At 40.1% G+C, this 27414-nt stretch overlaps 1 protein-coding gene across 17 annotated transcripts in view; it reads right to left on the reverse strand.

Moving 5' to 3' along the window:
* The window catches only part of NRXN1 (neurexin 1), a 916928-nt gene that overhangs the window by 390715 nt on the left and 498799 nt on the right, over positions 1–27414 (reverse strand). The gene's annotated exons all lie outside the window — the stretch shown is intronic.

A 27414-nucleotide genomic window follows, 5' to 3' on the forward strand; every position in this document is an offset into this window, starting at 1 on the left:
TGCACAGTTAAGGTGTGTGAACTCTGACCGCCTTCCTTAACCTCCCCGTGGAGACCCACTGAATGTTCAGGAGAATGATTCATATGCCTAAGTGAAAATCTGATGAGTGAGACTTCATGAAATTTAAGAAGTGAAGGGTTGTAGGTTTGATGTGGGAGACACTGCAAGGTCCAGGTATCTTCTTGGCCCATTGAGCCTGTCCAATCTCAGTTACCTTATTTTCTACCTAAAATGTAGGCCTTAGCTACACAAGTAATGTCCATGGGTTACTTCCTTGTGGAACAGAAGAAATTCTAAAATTCTGGATTTAAGAATTTGTATAATTTCTTTTTTTGAACTCTCTATTGAAAACATCTTTTAAAAATGTTTCCAGGCACTGAAGTTGGATGTTGAAAATTAGACGAAGGCTTGAGGAGGGGATCTTAGAAGTATAAGAATTTTGACTGTTCTACTGGTGGGAGGCTTTTTAGTGGGGGAAGAAGTTGACTGGACAGAGTCCCAGGAGTTCCAGCCTATCCGTGTCATTGAACAGAGCCTAGCACAGATGTGGGGGAGCATCTCTCTTAGTGCATCTCTCACTGATACACTCTTCTCTTACCTAAGAGCTGTGTTTCTGGAGACTCTGGACAAATGTTCTGGTCTAGAATAAACACCTCTTCCACCAACTTACTCTGCCAAGAAAGGAGCTTTAAATAAAGAACGCAGGATGTGTGTGATATTTTCTATACCTGCATCCTTCACACATTTTCAAAGTAGACACTATATCTGGATTGAACCATAAGACATTTAAAGTTTCTCATACCTTCCATTTAAAGTAAGATCTTGGGGCCTGGCCAGTGTGGCTCAGTTTGCTGGAGCATCGTCCCGTGAACCGAAGGGCAGCAGGTTTGATTCCTGGTCAGGGCACATGCCCAGGTTGCTGGCTTGATTCCCGGTTGGCGCGCTAATGGGAGGCAGCCAATCAATGTTTCTCTCTTTCTCTCTCTCTCCCTCCCTCTCCCTTCCTTTCTCTCTAGAATCAGTGAAAGACATATCATCTGGTGAGGTTTTAAAAAATAAAATATAAAATTAAATTAAAAAGTAAGATCTTGGGGATCTTTCCACTTGCATACTCAAAAATAGATATTCCTTGACACAAAAAAGTTTCATTGTTGATGTTTAAAGGCGATGTAGGCTCAATAAATGCGCCTGCCAAACACGGGAAGCAACGACTCTGTTGAGGTGTGAATTTGGACAATGTGGAAAAGACAACGTGATCAAACAACAGTGTCTCTTCAGCACAAAGGCTATATTTGGCTTAGGCACTGACAAAGTCCAAGAAGTGGAAAGGAAACTAAAATGCTTTAAGGGAAACACAGACTTTTAGAGGCACTGGGATTTGCTTAGCATATAGAAAACATTGAAAAGAAGATAAATAAAAATGCTTTTACATTGTGGAAAAGTAATTCACATTTCTGTCAGAACCGTTTGGGGACTAAACAAATATGATTTTCCTGAAAGCAAATGTTCCACTTTCTATCTGCCTTCTTTCTTCAGTACCTTTCTTTTTCTTCTACCCCAAGGTGCAGTGGGGAGCAAATGAAATTGGGAACCAGGAGACCTAGTTTGGCCCATATTGACTCCTGAATCACATGACTTAAACCCAGTGCTTTAATATCCTGCAAAATTATTCACATTTGCATGACAGAGATATTGTGCTCTGAATAAATAATAATTATAGGAAAAATAGTAATAGCTAACTCCTAATAAGTACTTCCCATTTGTCGGTCATTTCTCAAGGTGCTTTGTAGGCATTAATTCATTTAATTTACACAAAAAATCTGCATGGTAGGTAATGCAATTATCACTGTTTCACAGATGAGGAAACTGAGGCACAGCTTGGAAAATCACTTGCTCAATATCAAGCAGCTGTTATGTGGTGGAGTCAGGATGTGAATTTAAGCAGAGCCTATAATTTTTCATGTCAATTCTCTTCCTCTGATACCTTTTCAACCCAAATTTTGATATCACATCATATTTTTCCTGTGTTTTCTGCTTTCTATAAAATATTGACACCTATGGCAGTAAGTGTTTAAATAATGATATAATATCTATCAGGAGGAGAGATGATGGGAAAATCACCATAAAACAAAATGGAACTTTCAAGAGAAGACAGAGTTATAAATTTGGTCTAAGGGAGGAAGGAAGGGAGGGAGGGAGGGAGAGAGGGAGGGAGGGAGGGGAAAATGTTTACCCCCTGGTGGGCGGGATATTTACCCCTTGGTGAGGGGGGATATACTTTTAAACTCTGTATGGATCTTTTGTTAAAACTCAAAGAAAATGTTAAATAAGAGTAGTTCGATTGTCTTTTCCAAAATGTTTTCCTTATTTCTTGGGCATTTTGATGACAGCACCCAAATCCCACCCTCCTTAATGACCTCTGCTTTTCAATGAAAAGCTCTATCTTTGCATACAATTTCTTTGTTTGGCAAAAGGACTCCTCATGGCTTTGTCTCTCTAGATGTAAGTAGGGCCTGAGGGGGAAGGCAGGAAAGGAAACATATTCATCACAAACCAGTGACCTACCGGGTATTAGGTACATCCACACGCATAACTAATAACTTTGGGTTTGGTGGTTTCATTCACTACAGAGAGGGAGGTTGCTTAATCTCTTTCCTCCAGTTTTTATCTGACAACGAATTCTGTTCCATGTACCTTGAAACAATTAGCTAAAGAAATGATCTATTTGGTGGTGCTGGTACACCAACCAGGCTATAAGTCCAAGCCTCAAACACAATATTAACCCAGGTAGTACTCATTTTTCACAGTACAATTTGCAAAGTTCAATTTGTGCATTGATTGATTGCCCTGGGAAACAGGAAGACCTCAACTCACAGTCATGAGAACTTAAATCACTGAGGCTAATGCCTCCATCCTTTGCCTCTGGACAGAGAGAGAGGCCATTTTCTGCACACACTATGATTAGTCTGCGGATATTATTAACTATATATCATTTTTAAATGTTTAAATTCCTTATTTTTAAATGATTAAACTCCCATGGTCTCAATATTCTAAACTGTCAAGTGATGGGAAAATCTAGATTGTTTCTATAATTTCCCCATCTCTATAAAGTTTAAACGATTCACTTTTAAAAACATGGGTAACATTCTCTTTCTTTGCCCCGAGACATTTTTTAAGGTTTTTATAAACTAGTCTCCTTTGAACATTTCTGTCATCAACCTGCCACTTTTCTGTTCAGAAACGTATAATGACTTCTCACAGGAAATGATACCATTATCCCCTCTGCATATCTCAACAACCATCCTTCAAGCCACAGATAAAATTCTGTTTCAACTCCCCGTCTTCAGCCTCTGAAAGGCCCTCACCTTTATTCTCCCTACAAGGCTTGTGCTTCATCCCACTCTCGCCTGCATGCTGTTTATGTTCGTCTTTCTTAGCCAATTAAACGATATGCTGAATAAAAACAGGGGACTGGAAAAATACTTGTCCTTCACATATTCATTCAGTAAATGTCTTCAGTGGGTACTAACTAGCTATATTTCAATCTAGGAAATATAAGAATAAATAGGATATCATTTCAGCCCTCCAAGATCTTACCATCTAGAACGGAAAAGTCTCGACATGCGACGGGTACAGATTGGGTAAAATATTCCCAACCACCACTGTAAAGAATACAAATTAGAGTCCACACTAGATTAATGTAAGAATTTCCAAGCGTTAATGAGAGTCTGACTGAGGCTACGCCTGGCACACAATCACACTAATAAAGAATATTTATGGAGCACTTACCATGGCGCACATGTGCTACATCACCGAGTCCTCACTACAACTCTAGGCACTGTTTACATCTTCATTTTGCCAATGACAGAAATGCGGCTGAGGAGACAAGTGGTGGCCCAAGGTCACCGAGAGTGTGGGCAGGAAGGCGAGCCAGGGCCGCGGGGCGGTGTGGCCCTGCAGGGGCCTTGCCCGCTCGGCCCTTCCTCGGGCTGGCCGGGGCTCTCAGCACTTGAGCGAAGGGGATCAGGGAGCTGCGTTAACAGCGAAAACACACTCTTCAACGCACTTCAAAGTCCAAGGCCACCAAAATGGGGGACTAACCGGACCGTGTGTGCCTGCGTGTGTTGGAAAACGATTTACAGCCTGGATTGCACTTCCTTTCGCCCCTCTCTTTGCGATAACTAAACCGTCGGGGTGCTTTGGGCCACTTCAAGGGAACAGTCTGACACCCCTTCCCCCACCTGCTCGGATCTCTCTCGCTCTATCCTTATATGATTTTAATCTGATTGCACCTTTTTGGGACAATGTGAAAAGAGTGAGGAAACTCAATTGAAACTGCCGATACAAGAATTGAGAGCAGGAGAGAAAATGTTGCCACCAGGCGGTTTTTGGAGCAGCGCTCTGGTTTATCTTTGTTTGGGGCGGGGTTGTTTACGAATGTGCTGGAGTCTGGTGCATGCCAAAGCCAAACAGGCAGCTTTCCCCTCAATTTTGCTCCGATATAGTCTCCATGTGGTCTCCAAATGCTTAACCCTCCCTGCCAAATGCTGTAAAAATCTGTCTTTTGATCTCACAGATGGAAAAGACTTACTAGCGCATGAAGCTCACCCCCCTCGGGAGAGAAACAATTCATCAAGTACCATTCTCCCCATCCTCAGGGCCTTGAGGCCTTACAGATACTCTGGCCAAGCATGTTCCTCCTCCTTCATCACATGGCTTCCTAAGCCAATGACAGCCAAACAAAACAAAATCTCGGTTTCTGTTTGGCTGCTCAAGGTCTTGGGATTAGGTCTTTCTTTGCTTACAAAATATGCTTCTTTTGCTGTTTCTTAGGCAATGCCAAGTGCAGGAGGAAGTGGCCATTTATCTCTTGGTTAGAAGGATGTCTTCCATTCTCAAACATCAGAATAAAGAGATAGAGATAGATAGATAGATAGATTAGGTAGATAGATAGATAGATAGATAGATAGATAGATAGATAGATAGATAGATAGAGAGATAGAGATAGAGATAGAGATAGAGATAGAGATAGAGATAGAGATAGAGATAGAGAGATAGAGATAGAGATAGAGATAGAGATAGAGATAGAGATAGAGATAGAGATAGAGATAGAGATAGAGATAGATAGAGAGAGCTATACTTAAGCATCATTTTCTTCTACTGGGACAGCATCATCCGGACCAGTTTAAAACTTCCAAATACCACACGACTGCACTTGAGCTGAGGAGTTTAAAGAACACTGGCCTTGGAATCAGAATCCTGATTTTTTAGTTTAGCTCTGTTACCGCCAACTTACTTGGTTTTCCAGATTTTAGCTTCCCAGATGAAGTTTTAAGGTCACTCCAATAGCTGCATATAAGGGAATGGAAGGCGCTATGTCAATATATGCAAATGATTAAATTTGCTATGAGGTGAAATATTATTTGACAGCTGTGATTAGGCAATTTCTTACAAATGGGCAAATCTCTTCACCAATATTGTCATATTACTCTTAAGTTCAAAAATATTAATGGTCCCTTCATTAGTTACAGGATAAGGTCCAGAGCCCTCAGCTTCTTTTTTCATAATTCCTTCCATCTTAGCTTAAAATCCTCTTCCAGCCTTTTCTTTTTTTAAAAAATTAAATTTACTGGAGCGACAATGATTAATAAGATTGTCTAGGTTTCAAGTGTATCAGTCTCTGCTATGTGATCTGTACATTACACTGTGTGCCCACCACCCAAAGTCACATCTCCCGTCACCATGTATTCAACCCCGTTTTCCTTTTCCACCCCCCACCCCACCCCACCCCCACCCTGTTGTCTGTGTCTGTTTTTGTTTGTTCGTTTTTCTTGTGTGTTCATCTGTTACTTTCGGTTTTATATCCCACAGATGAGAAAAATCATATGCTTCTTAACTTTTTCTGTATATGGACAAATAATTTTCGATAAAGGAGCCAAAATATACAATGGAGAACAGAAAGCTTCTTCCATAAATGGTGCTGGGAAAATTAGAAAGTCACATGCAAAAGAATGAAACTAGATTACTGTATGTCCCATATACAAAATTAACTCAAAATGGATATCAAAGACCTAAATATAAGACCTGAAACAATAAATTACATAGATGCCCAGCCTCATCTTGACATTCCCTACATGAACCCTTTTCTCCCAAGAGATTGACCCCGTTGTCCTATGTCCTGCCCCCCAGTACCTGACCTGGCACCTCCCTTCTCCCTGTCTCTTCCCCTCTCTCCTGCATCCAGGTAAGGGTGCAGAAGCTCCATCCTCTTATTCTCACATTTAAGAAGCAGTTTTTAAAGCGTCTGCCAGGCGCTGAGGATAGAACAAAGGAAAAGCTAGGGTCTCTCCCCAAATTACTCTCTTTCCCGCCAACGCCTTATAGAACTTCGACGTTTGACTGGAATTCATTTCCTCCCCAAAGCTCTCCTTGCTCTCTGGCCCATGGTGCTTTTCTCCTCTTCTGAATTCCTATTGCTTTTATTTTCTAAAACACAAACACACCACTTGTCATACCTCACCAACTATTACGAGCTATTTTTGTATCTGGAGGAGGGAACTATTCACATACTCATCCTTCTCTCACAGGGGCCAGAACTGTGCATGGTACGTAGTCAGTAAAATGGATAGATGGATGGACGGATGGATGGATGGATGGATGGACGAACGGGCGGACGGACGGATGGATGGACGGATGGAAGAAAACACTAAAGTGAAATTTTTACTGCTGTCCTTGGGTTAAAGGACATGCTAACTTGCAAACATTTCGGAAGAGAACGATTAGAAAAAGATAGTGGCAAAGAAACTGTTCTAGGCAGGCCTATTGATCTTGCCAAAGAGAGACGTTGAACCTCGGGGACACGGTCAATGGATCTGCTGAGACTGGCCAGCTTTCTTCAGGGCCCCCCCACTTTGAGGTGAGATCACAGAGCGCCTCCTTGCTTTATCGTTTTGTTCTTGGTCTCTGAATCAAAGAGTAGGGGTGAGTTCCTGGCTTAAATAAATGATTTAGAATATTGATTTAACTGCCTAAACTGTGTTAAGTTATATCTGCACAAAAAGACAGTCATTTGCATGTTTCCCTTTATGGAAATTGAATTCAAACATATATTTGGGATTTTTTAAAAAGATGCTTAGAAAGACACACCTTCACTTCCCATTTGAACATACATATTCATGCACATATGCAATTATAAGCATTATATGCCAGGGCAGCTGCTGATGACTGCAAAACACTGAGTTTATAGCCATCAGGTTTTAAACTTATAAATGGAAAAAACAGCACTAAGATTTTTATATTAATGTAATAACTTATTTGCTATTTATAAAATCCAGTTTACGTATTTTAGAAACATATTAAAATATTTGTTTTTGCTTAAGACATTTTATGTTAAGCTAAAGATTTGCTTTAACTGTAATATTATAAAAATTAGAACATTAATAATAATGATAAAAGAACATTGTCTAATTTTTCTCAAACAAAAAATGATCAGGAATGCAGATATGTGAAATATATGCCTTTCTTTCTGTATCTTGTTGAAAGGGTGGGGTTTTTTTAAGCATAAATATATGCCTTGGCCTGTGTGGCTCGGTAAGTTGGAGCAATGTCTACTGCACCAAGAGGTGGCAGGTTTGATCCCTGGTCAAGATGCACTCAGGAAGCAACTGATAGATGTTTCTCTCTCACATCAATGTTTCTCTCTCCACCCCCCATCTCTCTCCCTAAAATCAATAAAATGTTTTAAAAAATTAATAAGGCATTCATTCTAGAGTATTGTCCACTTTTGTTGGGCAAAAATCGTAAGGGTTTAGACAGTGCTTTACCTTTTGATTTATATTATCAATTATAATTGCTCTAAAAGTATAGCAAGTAACTCAGAAAATTATTAAATGGCTCACTTAAGAGAAAAATTCAATGTATACCATTGCCATTACAAAAAGAGTATTTCCAAGGTTATATAATCATTAAACTGGATTTTGAATTCAATAAATATCATTTTTTAAATGCACTGCTGATATAACATGAATGTTAATAACACCAGGTGTATCAATCAACCGCAAAGATTGCGAAGACAGCCTATGTTGGACTTAAGCAATGCACATACAAAAACCTATTAAATTCTGAAACATATATAAAAGGAACTATTTGCAATAAAAATATGATTGCTAATATTTCCCACCACTTCATAACTAAAAGTGAAGCAGACACTTTGAAGATGGTTCTCCAAGAAGGAGTAACAGACAATGACATAAAACATAAGTGACAGACAGCGACACCTTTCTAGAAGCCGGGAGCGTGCGATGCATTTTAGTGTTTCTCAAAATTAAAAAAGAAGACGATAATTATTAACTAAAAGTCCTCATATATAACCAGAACAACAAGGAAGTTAACATTAAATGAATTAAATTATAAAGTTCTTTTTAATTTAACTGATTAATCTAATTTTCCTGTTCACTGAACTTTTTTCTACAAACTTTTAGCAGCCAGAATCCAGAGGTTACAGTATCAGGAATGTTTGTTCATGGCTCACGTGGACTTTAATCATTATATTTTCACTTCACTTGATTGACAAAGGTGCATTACGGATTGGCTGAAACAAACCACTTCATAATGTGACTGTCCAAAGCAACGACGAAGATGTCATTTGCTCCAATGTGTCCTGCGCGCACTGCCCAGGTTCTGAGCGTGTCCTGAGGAGCGTGGACAGTGATGGGAACTGATTCCTCACATCCATCGCGGGTTAGGCCACAGCCTCACTACGGGCCTGTGGGACATTAGACAAGGGTGTGTCTCACCTGCTACTGACATTTGTTTTAATGACAAATTTTACAAATTCTAACATGAAATCAGGTAATGTGTAAAAATATCTCTCTAATCTGCTACATATAAATGATCATAACTACTGACTTTAGGACAAATATTTCATCACTCATAACTAGATTGCACATTTTGCATTAATTCATAATGTAGTATGTCCAAATATCTAAATAAAAAGAGACAAAATTTGAAGGAGTTTTTTAGTTTCTTCACCATGAATGGCTTTCAAATCATCTATTCCTATTTTATGAGCAACTGTTAGTACCCAACAATAAAATTGAGAATAAAATGCTTCTGATTTTTCCTTAGGTCTTTTTTGGGGGGGAAGTGGAGCCTATTAATGTGTGTGTATGTGTGTGTGTGCACATACATGCATGTACGCTTGAAGATTGAAGGTATCCATATATCTTTACCTCTATATCTACCTGTGTAAATCTTTGCTTCTTTTTTGTCTCTTTTACAGACCAAGGATATTAGCAAAATAGAGAAACTGAAAACTAATGAGAGGAGTATAATACAGAAATATTGTTTGAAATATTTGTTTCTGAGATAATAAAGGAAAAATAGAATGGACACAGAGTTGAAAGGCTTCAGATGGGACAAATGTGAGTAAGAGAGCTGTAGGCCAACCTCAGTAAAGTTCATTTATTTATTCAACAAGGATTCATTTAGTACCTACATACAGGGTGGGACAAAGTAGGTTTACAATTGTGAGTATGTGAAATGCAGAGTTTATTCTTGAATTATTACGTATTAATTAAGGTATTATTTTCCATAGGAAGACTTGTAAACCTACCTCTGTTCCACCCTGTATGGTTGCCCTGTCTTAAGCACTGGAGACACCCAGTAAACAATATTGTTGACAATGCCTACCCTCAAAGCCGACATTACAGTGGAGGGAGATAAGCAATAAACAGAATAAATAAGCTGTTTAGTAATTTGGGTGGTGCTCCATTCTATGGGGGAAAATTACTCAGTAAGAAATAGAGAGATTTGGAAGTGATAGAAGTGACTACATTTTAACAGGGTCCTCAGGAAAGGCCTCACTGAGAAAACAGAATTTAACAGGGGAGGGAGACAGAAGGAAGGCAGAAGAGGGGAAGGTTGGGGAGAATACATTGCAAAAAGGCTGGGAAACACTAATGTGAAGGCTGGGCTCTGCACCTGCTTAAATAAGCTTTGAGTTCCCTCTATTTTCCCAGGTGACCTCCTCAAATATCCCTTTACGGATCTGATCACTCTTTCATTCACTATAAAGTTCATCATTTTTCCTCTCCATTAGGAAAAAGGTGGAATAATCATTATAACCTTTCATTATCAAGGTGTGTGTGCACCTTTCTCAGGAAGCTACGATTGACAGTATTGCCATGAACTGGATTTGTAGTACTTACAAAGATTCATTTTGCAACCTTAAAGTAAGAAAAGCAACTGCTTACTTTTCACTGTTACATTCACAGAGAGGCCTGCCCATTGAACCCACCTTAAATGAGGAAAGAGATTATGGTTCAATTTCATTTCTGCCTCCAGTCAAGGCCCAGAACCACATATCCTTACAAGTACAAGCCCTCTGCATCTGCCTGCCTACCCAACCCACAGCCAAAAATAAGAAGAATTTAAAAGAGGGGGATGTATGTTCCTTACCTGCGTTGACATTTGAAACAAAAGATATTTCATACACAGAAAGTTGGATTCGATGTGGAAATATCTGAATGGTGTGCAATATTCTCGTCAGTAGAGAATAAAGGGGCAACAGAAAAACTTTTGACTTGTCACAGTATCCCAGTTAACACTCCCCAATTCCACCAAATAAATCCAAACCCACTGGCGTACCAGAACAAGCCATCAGGCCAGCCTTCCGTGTGTGATCAGAATCTGTATTGAAGAGAGGGAGAGAGCAGAGATGAAGAGAACTGGGGGGGGGGGGGGGGGGGGGGAGCAAACAGCCAGAGAATTCTCAGCCTTCTACAAAAGTAACAGAGCTAGAAGAAGGAATAGAAACATAAAAGAAAATTACCACTAAAAAGAGCAGAGTATAGAAGATATCCATGACGACAAAAACAAACAAAATCATGAGTGATCTGTGTTGCAAGCAAAGTTATTGTTCTTTGCTGCTACTGCTGGACTGTGGATCCCCCTGACTTTGGCCAATGGAGAAACATGCGTGGATGGATTCCCTTCTCCCTTGATACGGAGGTTCATTTATTTTCAGGGCTGAGTTGACCGTCTGAGGCATCCCACTGAAGAGTACCCTAAGGATCAGGCTCTAGCTTTGATTAATAAAGAACGACACAGGCAACCCACACAACGTTCCTCGTGTAGGCTCCTCATGAGTCAAAGGGAAGGGCTGGTAAGAATGCTCAACCGCCGGGTGTGCTCCCTAATTTTGCTACTGTGAATCATTATTTGGTTAATCATCACATCATACAAAGGGACACCAAGGATGGGAAAAGGTAGTACTATTAGTGATTAGCGTCAGTAGGACAGGATGCATGTGGATGCATGAGTCTGGTCACACGGGTCAGAGTCGGTGCCATGGTGTTTGTTCTGGGCATCGCTCTAGCGCCCTGGCTTACACGGTCTTATTCGGGTATCTTGTAACCGGTCCCTTGTTGTTAGATGGGGGAAGAGACTTTAATGTGATTTCTGTCAGATGCAGGGAAGTCCACTTTTTGTTGTTGTTTGTTGCTTTTCCTTTCCCCGGGTGTTCATAACGTCACAGGGCTTTCACACTAATTGTAATATGCGGTACTTCTACGAAGTTCGCTAGGGCGTCTCTTATAAGAAAAGTGATTAATTATGGTTTTCCACTTTGCATGCTAAAAGAGCAATTTTCAATTTCAAACACCCGTTGTACATTTTGGTAAGATATAATTTACATCCATTCTCCCCTCCCCCTTTACTTTCTAAATGGAGCTACATTATAATATAATTTCATGCAATATTAGATCACTGGGGAAGTAAAGCCTTTCTTTTGCCTATTACACAAAGAATACATCTTAGGAGCACCATAAATCATGCTTGTCAGAAGACTCAAAAGAATCATTCTGCATAGCTACCTTGTCTATTATTTAGAAAGCACAGACATGAAACAATATAATTCAGTCGGGCTGCATGTGTCTAATTTGCATATGGCTGTCTCTTTTTAATCTGAGTTTTCACAAGATGAATATAATTAACAAGTTTCAATTCATATTCAAAACCACTGAACTATGTTGACCACCTCCAGGATGACATCACCCATGTGCATTAGCACATCTGGAGTCCTAAAGAGAGTAATTTAGTGGATTTTGTAGCTAAAGAAGTGAATATTGCATGTTAACAAGTGACGAACTAGTCAGCCATGCGAGATGTATTATTCATGATGAAGAGATCAGCATTAGAGCTTTAACCTATTTCTTAATATTTTTCCCCTAATGAAACAGGCTATTCAAGCAAACCACAAATAATTGTGTGTGGCCAGCATCCTAGTCTCTGACCACTGATGAAAAAAGATTTAAGTAATCAGATTCTTTGGAGGCACTGTATGGATATATTCTCTGCACTTCTCCAATCTGAGCTCCCCATCTAACTTTCCCTTATAGATGCTCTCAAATTAAGAATACTTCACACAATGAAACCTCCCTGATCCATATTCTCAAAGGCGCTTATTTGGGCTGGGACATTTGACTTTAAGTGAATGATAATGAAAAACATCACACTTAACTTGTCAGCTATAAAACAAAGTGTATAATTTATAAAGCAATATATTATTTAGTGATACCCAACTTTCAAAAATTGTACAATTCTAATGTGTGGTTCTGAAATGTTAGAGACTCTAATTGTACAAAGTGTAACATGATATTTGACACGATTTCCTCCAAAAAATACCAGTTTGTGTGCCCATGAATTCTAACTATAGCCTAGAGTAAAAACAAAGATAAAATGTTTTAATAAGAGAAATGTATTACCACTAAGCTGGTTATTTTTCCAAGGAAAAATAAACTATGAAAATAAAGAAAAATAAAATGGGTATGTTTTAGAACTGGCATTATTAGAAATATTTTAGTATTTATGGAAGCAAGTATCGAACTTTAAAAGCAGAAAACTCACCTCATGATGACCTGCCTATAACTGAAGTTACGTTCTAGTCTGACTGACAAAATTTTGTTTGTAGGGTTGACTATATCTTGGTCTAGTCTAGATTTTGTATTGAAGACACACAAGCACAGCATAAAATTTCACAACTGCTTATCATTCTGAATCAATTACTTATCTAAGTGCAAGCGAAGGTCTGATTTGTGATGCTCCATTTCTCAGAGAATTGATGGTTTGACCACAGCAAACGGGAATCATAAATACAACAGGTGACATAGCAAAAGCTGAGAGGGAGCTCAGCGAATAGAAGAAACATACCAGGAGGTTACATAGAACAATCTTTAAACATAAAACATGCGCAAAAATTTCCCCAAACTTCCTGACCCCTCTCAGTCCTGTGAGAAAGTTTGCGTTAGCCTGTATGCCGATGACGTCACACTGATCTTCCTTAAATGTTACTTTAAACCTAACGTATTCCTATTGAAAACATGGGCTTCACTAGTCAAACTATCAAATCCAAAGCCTCATGTTCAAGTCTCATCACTAAACACTTTTAGTCCATTATCCCCTAGTTTTCTGCTTTGAATCCTCAACAAGTCAGAATCATTTATTCATTCCCTGGTGAACCCCCTTCTGCTTTTTTATCTTTGCTCAATCCCTCTCTCCTCCCTGGAATTCTGCCTTCCTTTTTAACACTGAATCTGTGTGTGTTTTTTCACATGACTTATCCTATTCCTAGAACCAGAATTAAGCCCTTAAAAACAGGGATCTAGCTGTATTCCTCAGCATGAAAAATCTATATGTGAATATATTGGAAGTTATCAAATAATTAAGAATGGTCAGATTTCCTCCTATAGACTCTCATTTATTTTTGCTGTACATGCCCCATCTGGCTTAACTCGACCTCATCAGTAAGTGTTGGTGTTACTCTGCTGGGTTACCCATCAACGCTCCTCAGCTCTGTGCCCTCGATGGACTATCTGCCTCTATGTTTAGCAACTGCAAGAAAAGTCTTAAGAAAATAAACAACTAGAAATAAAGAAAGATGGAGCATGGGAACTGTTCCATTGTTCTCGAAAGGACATCAGAAATGGAATATGGAAAAAGTTTTCATCATTCATTAATAAATTAAAAATCATTATGGAGCACCTCCTATGTCTATGAGGAGCTGAAACTATAGCAATGAACAAGTCAGAGTCCCTGACCTTGGAGAGTCTACATTCCCGTGTTGGAGGTGGCAGTGGTGATAGAGAGACACACAACAAAGCATCACATGGTGACATTATTCAAAGTTATTAAACATAAGAAAGATCGATTTGAAAAATAAAGCCAGGAGCCATAGAAGAGCACTCTGAATAGGTGAAATCTAAACAGAGATTTGAAGGTGAAAAGAAGTCATTCATTCAAGCAGCTGGGGGATGACTGTGGTGTCTAGCTTAGATAATAGCAGGTGCAAAGGCCCTGGGGTGAGATCTAGTTTGCAACATTCCAGAAAAGAAGATTTCCAGTGGAGGCAGAAGAGTGCATGGATAGGCTGGAGTAAGATCCTGTCAGGTCTATGGCCACCATAAAAGGCTCGGTTTTTATTTAAGTACAATAAGCCACTGGTGGAAGGTTTAAGCAAAAGAAAAAAAGAAGAAAGCCCCTTGCAAGTCAGTTAAGAAGGTATTTGTTCCTGGAACTAGAACCTCTGACACTGATGAGGCCTGGAAGCCACTCTGTTTGCTTCTAGTGGGCTGGCTGAGTGCAGGGGGTTAGAGAGACTGTAAACGACAAGGAAGGGTAAGAGTCTGTCTAGCAACTGCTCTTGAGCAATCAAGGACCAAGTCCTGGCTAGGCCAGCTCCGATGACCTGTGACACTAAAGAATGTTTTCTTCATACACAACAGCATTAAGCACGACTTGATTTAATTAATCAGATAACCTCTATCAGCACTTCCTACAACGCGCAGTTCCAAGCTAAGCTATGTGGAGAATGCCATCTCTGAAGGGCTTAAGGTCTGGATTCATATTTGCAATAAAACCTACCTCACTGGCTTGTATCAGAGGCTCCTCCTTCTTTGCTTTGATTCTAATTTACTGCCCTTGTATAAACTGGTAACTGACTGATTAATACCAGTGTCCAGTTGTTTCCTACTGCCTAATATGTGTGAAAAAGAGGCATCCCTCTTATTAATTTGTTGATATTCTTCATTCTGTTTAGTAACAATAGGGAATCTGCCCATTGATTTAAAGCTTCCCAACTATTTAGAAACAAAAGACTGGGTCTCCCTGATAAGGAAAGTCTTGCTGAGAAACAGGCTGTAATTTATACCACTTGAAGCCATAGCATGCATTTTTCTAGAAAAATAAAAAATGCCAAACTCCGGTGATGAACATGCCACTGCCTCCTGAGCTTCTTTGTGATAGAAATAATTAGCTTTAAAATATTCTGTCAGGATCCTGAGATGCGCACTAAAACATGATCGCTTCTATTATATGCCAGTAGTTTCTCATAACTGGGGAGCTAATACTTTATACTGGAACAGACTTCTTTTTGTTACATTTCGGTGAATGTCTTGCTGTCTTGCCTGGGAGGACAAGCCTTCATTTAACCTACATGTCTGGATATCTCGAGAAGTTTCACCTAATGGCTTGTTTAAATTATTAACATTCATTTCCACTCGCAAACTTCCTGTCTTACAGCTGCTGTCTAGCTGCTGGCTTTATAATCTGCAAGTTATTATGTATCTTAATGGCCATTCCGGCTTCTTTGGGGAGCTCTGGAGGTGGGTAGAGGTAAGGCTAGCAGAGGAGACAGGCGTTTCTTATTAAGGCCAGGAGGAGGCCAGGATTATACACAGCTTGCTCTTTGTAAATTCAGCTTAAGTGCATGATGTTGAATCCTAAACACTTTCTGCTGCGGGCTTTGTTTTCCTTTGTTCAAATGCCTCGGTTGGCTCTCTCGGATACATCTGACACCATTGTCTTCCTGCGAGTTTGATCTAAGGATTTGCAAAGAAGCGCGAGGCCCGTGAGATGGAGCTGCGCTGTCGCGGGCGACCCCAAAGGGACCTTTCCGGCCCGGGGATCTCACGCGCCTCCTGGCCGGAGCCGGGCGGTGCGCCGCAGAAAGGGGGCGCCGGGCGCCCAGCGTGGATCCTCCTCGGGGCACCCCTGCCCACAGCCACCCGGGATGCTCGCTGCAGGGGCCGTTAGAGATCCTTTCAACAGGGAACTATCTGTACCTACAGCTTTTGTGAAATACCTGAAATAAAACGCTATTATTGGAAGGAGATGAGTCATGCACTTCGTGGAAACTAATCCCGCCTTTCTTGATTTTCTAAACTATATCGTGGACACTCCAAATTCCACTTTTCTTAGTGGCGAAGCTCAGGAGGCTAACTTTCTGGGATGCAACTCCCGGGCTACAGCGTAAAGGGTTACCAATGCCACCAGTTGTGCTTTTTGTTACAAGAGATTGCACAGGTGAATGACCTGCCCATACAGCTGTACAGTATCGATGGCCTTTATCCATTACAAACAGTTTTTATCCTAGTATCCATCTTCAGAGGAAGACAAAAAAAATATTTTTAATTCCCTTAATGTTACAAAAGTCCTCCTTACAGTTAATCTAACTTTCGATGTATTTCAGAGTCTGAAAAGCACAGGTACTTTGCACCATGCTAAGGCAACGCAGTGTATTGTACCTTGTTTTCCACACTGACACCTCCCAGTGCACAGTGACATCTATTTGAGAATGGAGAGAAATTCCCAAAGCATAGCTGAGTTCCACCAAGACAATTTCCACATCTAATGTACCAATTCTTTAGAGGTCAGTCTTGTAAAATCTTCTCTCTCATTTTCCCTGAGGGAAGTAGTTATTTTTGTTGCATTCAGCCCTGAAAAATTCCACTGCAAATTCAGTCCCTGACCCACGACAGAGAACAGAACACACTCACCCAACCTCGAGATGTTTTCATGGGGTGATACATTGCAAATGGAGTCTGTTTCTTGTGCTATAACCACAGCTGACAAAATATATACACTTTCTTCATTTCGCAGGGTCCTTCTTTAAAGTCACAGCCCTTCCTTCAAGGTTTGAAAGTTTGGAATTGGGTTGTACAGTAACAGCATTTAATGTGCATGTAAGGGGCGTGGGAGACATTGGATGTTTTGATCTTAAAATATGAAGAAAATATGTTATTGTCAAGTGTACTCTGTCTTGGTTCTCCCATCCTTTTTCTTAGAAAGGCATGTTAACTTGGCAGGGAGGCCTCACACACTAAGAGGGTGGATTCCAATTTACAAGCTGTTTTGCCTAATAAACTCAATCACTGGCATCATCCTAACCCATTTTTCTAATAAGAAGAACTTCAATCATCTACTGCTCTCAGGAAATTATGGAACAATGTCCAAACTAGAAACCATCCGTTTATAAGGACATAAAGTTGTTTAATAATAACTAAGGTTTAGTGAGCTTTTCTTTAGGAAAAATTATCAATAGGTAATTATGCAATAGTCTAATTTAGGGAGAGAGAGTCATGCAGTAGATATTCTGAAGGAAAAAAACAACCACCCAACATTTTGACAACTAATCCATATCTCTCACCTTTCCTGTCATATCTGGAAACAGCAAAGATATCCTGGTTTTTTTAATTCTGATTATACAGTCAGGCATACGTGTGACCCATCAGACTGGTTTTCATAGATTTCTGTAACTAACTGTAGGTGACCTTTTAGGGAGATGTCAACAGAGTGTGCGACATTGGTGGTTTAATTGTCACCTTCCTTTCCTCCTAACAAATTGTGCTGATGCAATAAAAACCAAATGGAAGGTCAAAGAGCTCTCCAGCAAATTCAGGATGATACAAATATCTAGCTGCCACCTGCCCCTGCTTCCATCAGTAACCACACTTTCCTCTGGCTTGTTTCCACAATTGCCAAGGCTAACAGCTTCAAAAACATTGAAAAAAAGGTCCCTGTCCCATTCATTCCCATTTTCTTGATATTCTTTCTTCTGCCAAGCTCTGAGAAAAAACTCCTGTCTTCAGAGAGAGGCTTTCGATTTAGAGCTTGGAATTTAGAACATCAAGTTTGAAAAATGGATACAGGGACAAGCCGTCTGTGGAGGAGGCAGAAGACTCTGAAATGTGGACTCTAAGGCCTGACTCGTGGCCTCGCTCTCCTCTACTTTGCAGGCCAAGTCCTGCCGCCTCCCTGCCCTGAATCCAGTCCCCATTCAGACCACTGCCGTTCAAGGGAAGCTCTAGGAAGATGAACAACGAAGGCAAATGGTAACTAAGAGCAAAACAAGGGAAACACTTCCATTGAGGCTTTAAAATTGAGGCTTTGTTGTAAGAATTTTCGTAGGCACAATTAAATGGCTCTATTTTGCAAACTGCTTTCAGCCATAAGGTAGATATTTTTTTAAGTTTGTCTTTCCTGGAGGATTCTCCTGTAAGATGGTTGCATATAAACTGCCCAGATCCCTGCAGTGAGCGTGGTCCTGGCACATGGTGGGAAGGCCAGTGTTCCCAGCTGCAGAGAGGCAGAAGACTGGCTTTGCTGACCACCTCATCTGGATTTGAGTCTAGCATTTATTAGAAAAATACCGACAAAATAACAGTAAATCTTGCTTTAGCATATTTAAACCTGTGCTAAGGGGTCGATATTCATCATCTCATTTAACATGACAAAAAATACAATGAGAAAAGTACTGTTATTAAACTCACTTGAACAGAAGAGGCAAACGAGGTTCAGGGAAATTATTAACTTGTCCAACATCACATACCCTTTAAGTACCTTATTTATATATTAATGTTTGTGAACAGAGTATATTGCTTGTCTGAACAATATGCAAGTAGGTATAAGGAAATAAATTTAGACGCATTAAATAAAAGTATATGTTTACATTCTTATACCTTTGTCTTTATGTAGCTCACGTAACTTTTCCATGGAACAACAATAGTTGTATCATGTGCCTTTTTCAGAAATAATTTTAAAACTACCTATTTAATATTACTATTAGAATTAAAAAATAATAATAGGACCATTTCCACAGCTCTTGGACAATTAGTCCACTGAGAGGTTGTCCACAGAGTTTCTCCAAACTTCAGAATTCTTCATTCAGGGGAAAAAAAAAAAAAGAGAGATAATACTCTTAAAAATTATTTTTGAAGAAAATACAAACAGATCCATGAGAAATACATCAAGAGTAACTTGCAAAATATCTTCCAAGACATCATAATGATTTTTTTTAAAGTCTTACCGACGAGCAGTAAGTGAAATATCCCAAATTTTGTGTGTGACTATTTCCTAACAAATAATTGAGGAAACTGAGCATCATTTTTCATTCTTCCAAAGGGAAAACCCTGGTTTCTGAGGTCACGGGCTGTGCCCCAACCATGTAACGTCTCATGTGGTCACAGTAAAAGGAGACAAGAGGGCCACAGGGACGAGGCAAAGGGCCATAAAACTAAGAACACATCAAAATTCCCGCTGCACTTGCTATCTCTTAAGCACTTCCATTATATACTTATTATGAAAAGTCGCATCGATTTACATATTAATGTTCCGCATTTCAGCAGGTGCCCTTTGTGTTCTCACACAACAGAACAGTCTCTGTGGCCCACACTTAACCTACGTGACTCAGCCATTAAGTGGAAAATTGAGTGGGAGGGAAAAGAAACGGAAGGAATACAGTGGCTCCCATTGTCCTCTTCAGTGCCTTGGATTTTAAGTCCTTAACTGTCACTCAGCTGAGCTCTACTTTTATCACCTGCCTATCGGTCGTGACGGGGAGCTTACCCTAGGGTGTGCCATGGGCTAGTCTTTGAACTTTTTTTTTTTTTTTTAATGTTCTCAGGTTCCTTGGCTGGAGAACGCTGAAAAATTGTTGAGTATCTGTTTGTGGTTTCAGGTTGAGCTCAGTGACTTCGGGACAGGTGGGGACAAGGGCAGACAGCCATTCGTGGTCTGAGCCCCGGCGCGGGACCTGCTGCAGTGGTGGAGATGCCCTTTCCCCAGCGGCCGCATTCAACGGTCATTAGCCCCAGGTGACGCCTGGGCACCGCAGCGCGGCCAGGACAACCGAGTAACCGGTGGCCAGAGTTTAGGGAATGTTCCCTGATCTTAATAAACAACAGCCACGGGCGGCCGGCAGTTACGGTGTTGAACAGCACAGCTTTACACCACGCCCAAGGGCATTTCCACGGGCCGCGAAGTAACCTGCCCCACAGCCAGGTCTGTGAATTTCCAGCCTTACTGTGTTTCTGTTTCTTTGTTGTTTGTTTGTTTTTTACATCGCTAAGAATATCTCCAGATCTCTGAAACTGCATCAACTACAAGTCAGGGTGTCTATTTTTATTTATTTATTTATTTATTTAGATAATTTTTGTAAGTTTATTTGAGCCAAACAGATGACATCATTTTCCAGGGAGCGAAATCTCAAAGGCTCCTTCTAATTCTTAAGAGGACCCTCAGAGCATTTGGACACCCTTGAATTCTTCTCATTGAAACTCTTGCACTGACCCCGGCCACCATTCCAAACTCTCTCCATGCTCAAGGCTGTGACTCTTCCTCAGTCTCCTTCACGCTCAGAAAATACTCACTGCCCCGTTCACAAGGGAACCGAAGCCATGGACTAGCTGTGTGAGCGCGCACACCGCTCCTCCGTCCTCCGCTCTTCCTGTCAGCGATGCCCGCGTCTTTCCAAGGCGCACGCCCTGTCCCTGTGACGTGCATATCCCCCCCTCCTCCGGGCTTTCCCATTAATAGTCCCCTTTCTCTCTCTGGGTCTTTAATCTTTGTCTACCCACTTTGTCCCTCTCTGTTCTGATTTCTCCCAAGGGTGTCAACTTGCAGCAAAAATGTAGTGAAATGTGTCACCCAGAAACCAATGGAAGGAAGGAAGGAAGGAAGGAAAGAAGGAAGGGAGGGAGGGAGGGAGGGAGGGAGGGAGGGAGGGAGGGAGGAAGGGAGGGAGGGAGGGAGGGAGGGAGGGAGGGAGGGAGGGAGGGAGGGAGGAGGGAAGGAAGATGAAATGAAATGAAATGAAATGAAATGAAATGAAATGAAATGAAATGAAATGAAATGAAATGAAATGAAATGAAATGAAATGAAGGGGAGAGGAGGGAAGGGGAATAGAGAAGTGAGGTGAGGGGGGGGAGGGGAGGGAAAGGAAGGGAAAGGAAGGGAAAGGAAGAAAATGAAATTGCAGGGAGAGGGAGGGAGAGGGAGGGAGGAGGGAGAGAGGGAGAAAGGAAGCGAGAGGAGGTCAATATAAAGAACACCGTGTATGCGAATGGTGAACAGGTTGCAGAGTTTAATCACCCAATACTGAGGCGGTTTCAGAAATAAAAGCAGATGGTAGAACTTTCGCTTTTTCCTCTTGGTCACGAAACCCCTGCTAATTGAAGTAGCAACTAAACAAGCTGCTCTTTCATTTCCCCAGAGATACTCCTGTTTCCCTCGGGTTCCGAATTCTCTGTTAAACACCCCCACTCCCACCCCGACTCCCCTCGGCTCTGGCGCCTACGCCAGCTCCTGCTCCCCTGCAGTCCCGCTGCCTTCTTCACGGAGAGGAGCAAGCGGGTAACCTACCACCACTTCGCAGTGCATCTCTCAGGACTGGAAAGGTTCCCTGAGAACACCAGGGAGGCAGTTTGAGTACAAGTGACACATCCCGAATCAGAAATGGCATTCTCCTGCGGGCCAGATGGATGCCAGGCTTGAGAGGAGTAAAATAAAACGGGAAGGTCATCTTTAAGAGTCTCTTCTTAACTGGAAAATAGGATATCCTTAAAGCCAATCAGAGAATTCAGAAAAAAAAATTAGTTTCTTTGTTCAGTTCATGAATCTTGAAACTGGAACAGAATTAAGGTTACCTACAATAATTCTACTGTCTGTCTAGTCTGGACTGTTTAGAACTTTCTCACACCCATTCCTATAAGGCTGTGTATTTGTTTTCCCCCCGCCATTCAGACTTGTTTTTCCAGAAATGGAAACAGGATAAAAAATGCTGAGAAATGTGCTAACCCAGCTTGCCCGCATATTTATATCTCTGTCAGGATACAGTATTGTATTTACCAAGATTAAATTATCTGCTGTCAAAACTCAATGAAAATCATGGTGTACCAAGCCATACTTTAGAGATGTAAGCATCTATTTCAAAATACAAACAACATAGTAACATGCTCATATTTGTAGGGTTATATTATACAAAGTGGAAACAGTCTGAAATACTAGGCATTTCACAGACAGCAAAGCCCAAACTTGTTGACTTAGGAGAGAGTGCTGGATACTAGATACTGATATTAGACTAAGTAGAAACCAGTTCAAGCTGCTCATCTCACCATCTGTGTGGTTCTTAATGTAAGTCAACAAGTACCTGTAAAATGGGGATAATTCCTGCATTGCCTGCCTTGCTCATGATGAACAAATAAACACATGTATGTGAAAATATTAATCAAACTGTGAGAGACGATATAAATAAGTGGGAGAAACTTTAAAGCTTGCATTTTTCAACTCATCAAGATCTGTTTATTTCTGTTAAAAGAATCTGTCTTTATTGCTAGAATCACAGAATTTTAGAAGTAATAAGAAAACCTGAAACTCATGAAGTCAAGCTTCCTCATTTTACAGATAAAAAAACATAAACACGGAAAATATCAATGACTTATCCAAGGTTAAAAAGTAAAGAAAAAGTACTGTATTTGATAAAGAAGTGTAGATTAGAATGTCTTTTTCTTAACCCCTAATTCATTGTTACTCCTACTGAAAAACTCCATCGTCTGTTAACTGCAGAAATGTTTATCCAGATCTTACAGCTTAAAAATAATCTTATACTGATGCGGAATCTTTGGGTTACAAGGCATATTTTCAAACTAAAACCTTATTTTTATTATATCCTATCTTAGATGGCTTTCAGGGCAGTATTAGGTTCATTTGAAACTGAGAATTTTCGGAGCAGAGAGATGGGCAGCAGAGCCAAGAATGGGATCAACATTTTATACTTAGCCTGGTGCTCTTTCCACCTTTCAGCTATCTCCATCCTATTTCATTTATAAGAGATTCTGCTTCTTTTAGTAGTGCTTACCACTAATATTTTACAAAGTAGGACAGAGTAAACTTAATTTTTCCGGGGGAGTCTTGTGATACCCTTTGCGACGTCTGGAGACACCCAAGGGTATCTGAAAACTAGGATGGAGAATGCTATTCTAGATTATTCTAACTCCCAAAGTGATTTGCCTCTAATAACAATCATAATTACCTTCTACAGTATCCAGACCCTACTCTCTCTACCAGGCAAATATTCATTGCAATTAGGATCTCCACAGTGAAACACTTCTCAACTCCACGCTACGAGGTTAGAAGCAGACTTCCACTCCCCAAATCCATTCTGGGAAAATGGCACAGGGGTGCCAGCCTCTAAGCTCCTACATTAATATTTAAGTCTTGTTTCATGTTCACAAAGCTAATTATCACAGAAAAGCGTAGTTAAGTGAACCATTCTTTGCTAAAGATGTGAAAAAAGTACAAATACATACTAAACCAACATTTTAAAGTATTCTGTTTATTGACAAGGTCTCAGGCAACCCTTTTGTGCCCACTTGTCCCCTCTGCACCAACCCTTTCTCCCCTCTTCCCACCCCTACCACCAGCAACCCAGAACTACCTTTCCTCCAAGGGGATGCTCAATCAGGGAAGGAGCTAGTGTCATTTATATCTCATGATTCTTCTAATGCAAGTGCCTGGGTTATTTTCATTTGAAGCCTTGTCTCTCATTATTCAATAAAACAGCTTTGCATTCTGTGCTAACTTCTGTGTCAGAAAACATGATAGCAGTAGTATGTGGTTCTGCGTGTAGTGTGTCTGTGATATACACCAAGTGTTGGTGGGGTGGAGCTGAGAGGAGGGAAGAAAAAGGTAAAGGCAAAATCTTGTCTTTGATTTTAAAAATATGCTAGTAGGTTCCTAATTACTTAGAGGTAAAGGCAGCCCTTGGTGCCCATTTTTCTCCTGAAAAGGTGAAAAGGGAAATAATACTAATTCACTGATAACTTGATTGCTAATAAAATTTTGGTTACCAAGGAGCCATAGCTAAACTCTAGATGAAATGCTTTGAATCTTTTGAAATGGAAGCTGCCAAAACCCATTAAAATTCTTTTGGGGATAGGGGATGTTCACTCCACAGCAATAATCAAAATAAAAATTTATTACAATGAAAGGGAAGCAAAGTCTTTCTGGGGATCAACAATGCAACCAAGTGAGAGGATCCAGAAGGTCAGTTATCATATCGTACCAGACTGACCGTGGCATCTTCTAACACCTAGAAAAAGAAACACCAAAAAGAACTCTCTTGTCCTTCTACCCAGGACTCTAATTTCCTACTGAGAAAGAAAACAGATTCTCTTCCCTTCTTCCTAGGGAATGGCTAGTAGTTATAACCGTGTGTAGAAGAGCTTTGGGGTTTTGCATCGCACGTTGCCTGACTTGCTCGTGAATATACAGCCCTCGGTGGAGTAAGCGAGGGGTGGGGTTTACTTTGCACGATTCACTGGAGACAGCTACAGCAAAATGTCAAGCAATGAGTCGTTGCTTCCAGCCTGCGCAGGAACAGGCTCTGGGAAGACCTTCTGACTCCACCAGAACTGGGGAGAGTAGACTTTTTTTCTGAATTGACTCGAAATGCTGACAGCAAAGGGCAGGTTACTGCTTAAGCACAGATGTCACTTTATAATGTCAATTTGGCAAATGATCAGTGCAATCTGGCAAGTGCAATTTTTCTCACATTATGAGTGTATTTGGGCAGGTGCTATACTTCACTGAGGTCATATATTATTTTTCTGTGTATTTTGTTTACTCAAACCACAGGAGGAAAAAGACTGTCAAGTATATAGCAAAAAAAAAAAAAAAGAAAAAAAGAAAAAAGACTGATCCTGAGATTTAGTGGGGGAAAAAAAAAAAGGTTACTAACTGTTTTATCAATAACCATAATGTGGGTAATTCCTATCCTTAGGGGCATTGTTGCTACTCATCATATGCTCTAAACCTCCACAAAATCCAAAAGAAGGGAAACAGCATTAAGGACAAACCTAGAAAATCTTTTCTAGAATAGCTGTCCTAACGGCCTCCTCTCTGGCCGCAAGGCATTCGGCCGTCATTTGTGTATTTCCCCGTTTGGCTACAGAGATTGTTGCTTCCGTGGAGTTCGTGGCAGGCTGCCAGAGCCACTCCACGTCGGCTGTCCTGGGGGGCTACGCCTATATATAGAGTAATACCTCACGGTCTGCAGGGGCGAGCCTGGGTTTTGATGGCTAATTTAAAAAAAAACAAAAAACCACCACATAATTACACCAGTAAGATTGGTGGCTCTCCTGTCTTGCTAAAAGATTAATATTAGATAAGGTGAAGAAAATGACCCCAGCATTAGGAATTGCAGCTTAGAAACAAGCAACAGAATATAGTTCAAGGTAGGCTACCGGTCAGTGAGGTAAATGGATGTATGTCTTTGGACCTTGCTGGCTGCCTCAATATTAGATGATAAAACCTAAACCTGTGAGGAAAAACAGAGCCATATCCTTAGAGGATGTCACATATAGTAACTGTGGGATAGCCAGCAGTTATATACTGGAAAATAAAAAAGTATACGACATGGGCATTTCTTCAAGAAACTCCAAGAGCTGCTTGAGGGAAACCATAGCCAACAAAAGACAAGAATAAATGAACACGAATGTGCATGTTAAATATAGTGTTAAGTGCTGTAGCAGCTCTGACAAAGGTGGAAAAGCCTGACTCTTAGTAAATTCTGTATGTGTAGTTATAATAATTATAATTACAAATCATCTTTATACTATTGCATATTACATATTTACATGTTACATCATATTATACATATAACAATATTATTACTGACAGGTCAGTAACTGCTAGGTGCTTTTCATAATTGACTCATCATAATATTACAGGTTAAAATAATTACCATAAATTTGCAGATTAAAAATCTAAGATTAGGTACCTTAAAAATGGTCTCACAGCTAGTAAGTTAGAGGAACATGGATTTAAATCTGTGTCCAAAGATTTCAAAGCTCATACCGGACCCCATGACTATAGAGATCAGGCAAGGATTTACGGAAAAAGTGACGCTTCAATTCATCCTCAAGAATTATGAGGACTTGCCTGGTTGGCAGGAAAATCGCAGGGCATTTCAGGCAAGAATGTCGATATCAGCAATGATAAGAAGGCCAGAGTTAGGATGACATAAATGAGCCTGAGGAGATAGGTGTCGACAGACAGGGAAAACTAAAGGGGCAGAGGGAGAGTCAAGGTTCCAGGTGATATAGAGCCAGACTCTCCAAAGAGATTCTCACAGGCGGGCTTAAGGTTGGAGATGAGATGTTGAGGACACGTGTAACCGCCGAAGGCTTCAAACCTGATGAATCGAGTAGTCTGAAACCAAATCTGACTACAGTTTGCTTTTTTTTTTCTTTAAAGAAAATACAATAGTATAGCTGATTATACCCCTGCTCTCACAGAGTAAAGAGAGACAATATATAAGATAAATACTGAAATAGATAGTTGGATAGATGTTGATTAAGTTTACAGAGGAACATAAAGCAGGGAAGGAGGGGAAGGAGGATCTGGTGCATGGCCTGTAAGATGAGCGGGGAAGGCCTCATTGACAAGCCAACATTTAAACAAAAAAGGGCTCAATGTCCTTCAGTTTTCCTATTGCATTAACATCCCCTCCCTCCAACATGGTTTGGATTATCACAAACAAAAACCTTGTACTTCCTTTAAGAGTTATTTTTCCCTTTGGGATCATATTTTTGATTTAATAAAGCACATGCTTATGACATTCAACCTATCACGATCTTTATATATAAACTTAGGCAATGCTTTTATAATTATTCAAACAAAACTTTTCATTTGTTTTTGATATGAGAACTTTAAAGTTCATCTGTTATGGTATAGAATAAAAGGATCTAAAATAGATTTAGCATGATTCTACTTCACCCCGACTCTTCATCGAAGATATTCTCTCTTGTTTACCGTATTTTTTAACAGACACCTTCACTAGGTTTCATACAATTCAAACAGAGACTTTATCACTGAATTTCTAGACCTTGCTGATTCTTCTAAATTTGTACCTTTTCTTCTACAGAATTCTTAAATTTGTTTTTTCATCAGAACACCATGGGAGATTAGATATCATTTAAAGAACCTAAGAAATTTAAACAACAACAATCCTTATGATTTAGGGAACCTAAAGAGTTTTTGTTAAATGTTGTCATTGGTCTTAATGGTCCTTAATTCATAGATTAGCTACTTTATTATCTACTCTTTGGTGAATGGAATCATAGCCCTCCTTTTACTTCTGTTTCCATTTCTTCTTTCTTTTTTCTTAGAAATAATTTATTTAAAAAGAAGGATTTAAGCTTGAATGGATAGAGTTGAATTCCTTATATCTTTTAAAAATAATATATTTATAAACTTTCCAATGATATTAAACATTTAACCAAGTTCATTTTACTATAACAT

Source organism: Miniopterus schreibersii (assembly GCF_964146895.1).
Source record: "Miniopterus schreibersii genome assembly, chromosome: 13".
NCBI classification, from domain to species: domain Eukaryota; kingdom Metazoa; phylum Chordata; class Mammalia; order Chiroptera; family Miniopteridae; genus Miniopterus; species Miniopterus schreibersii.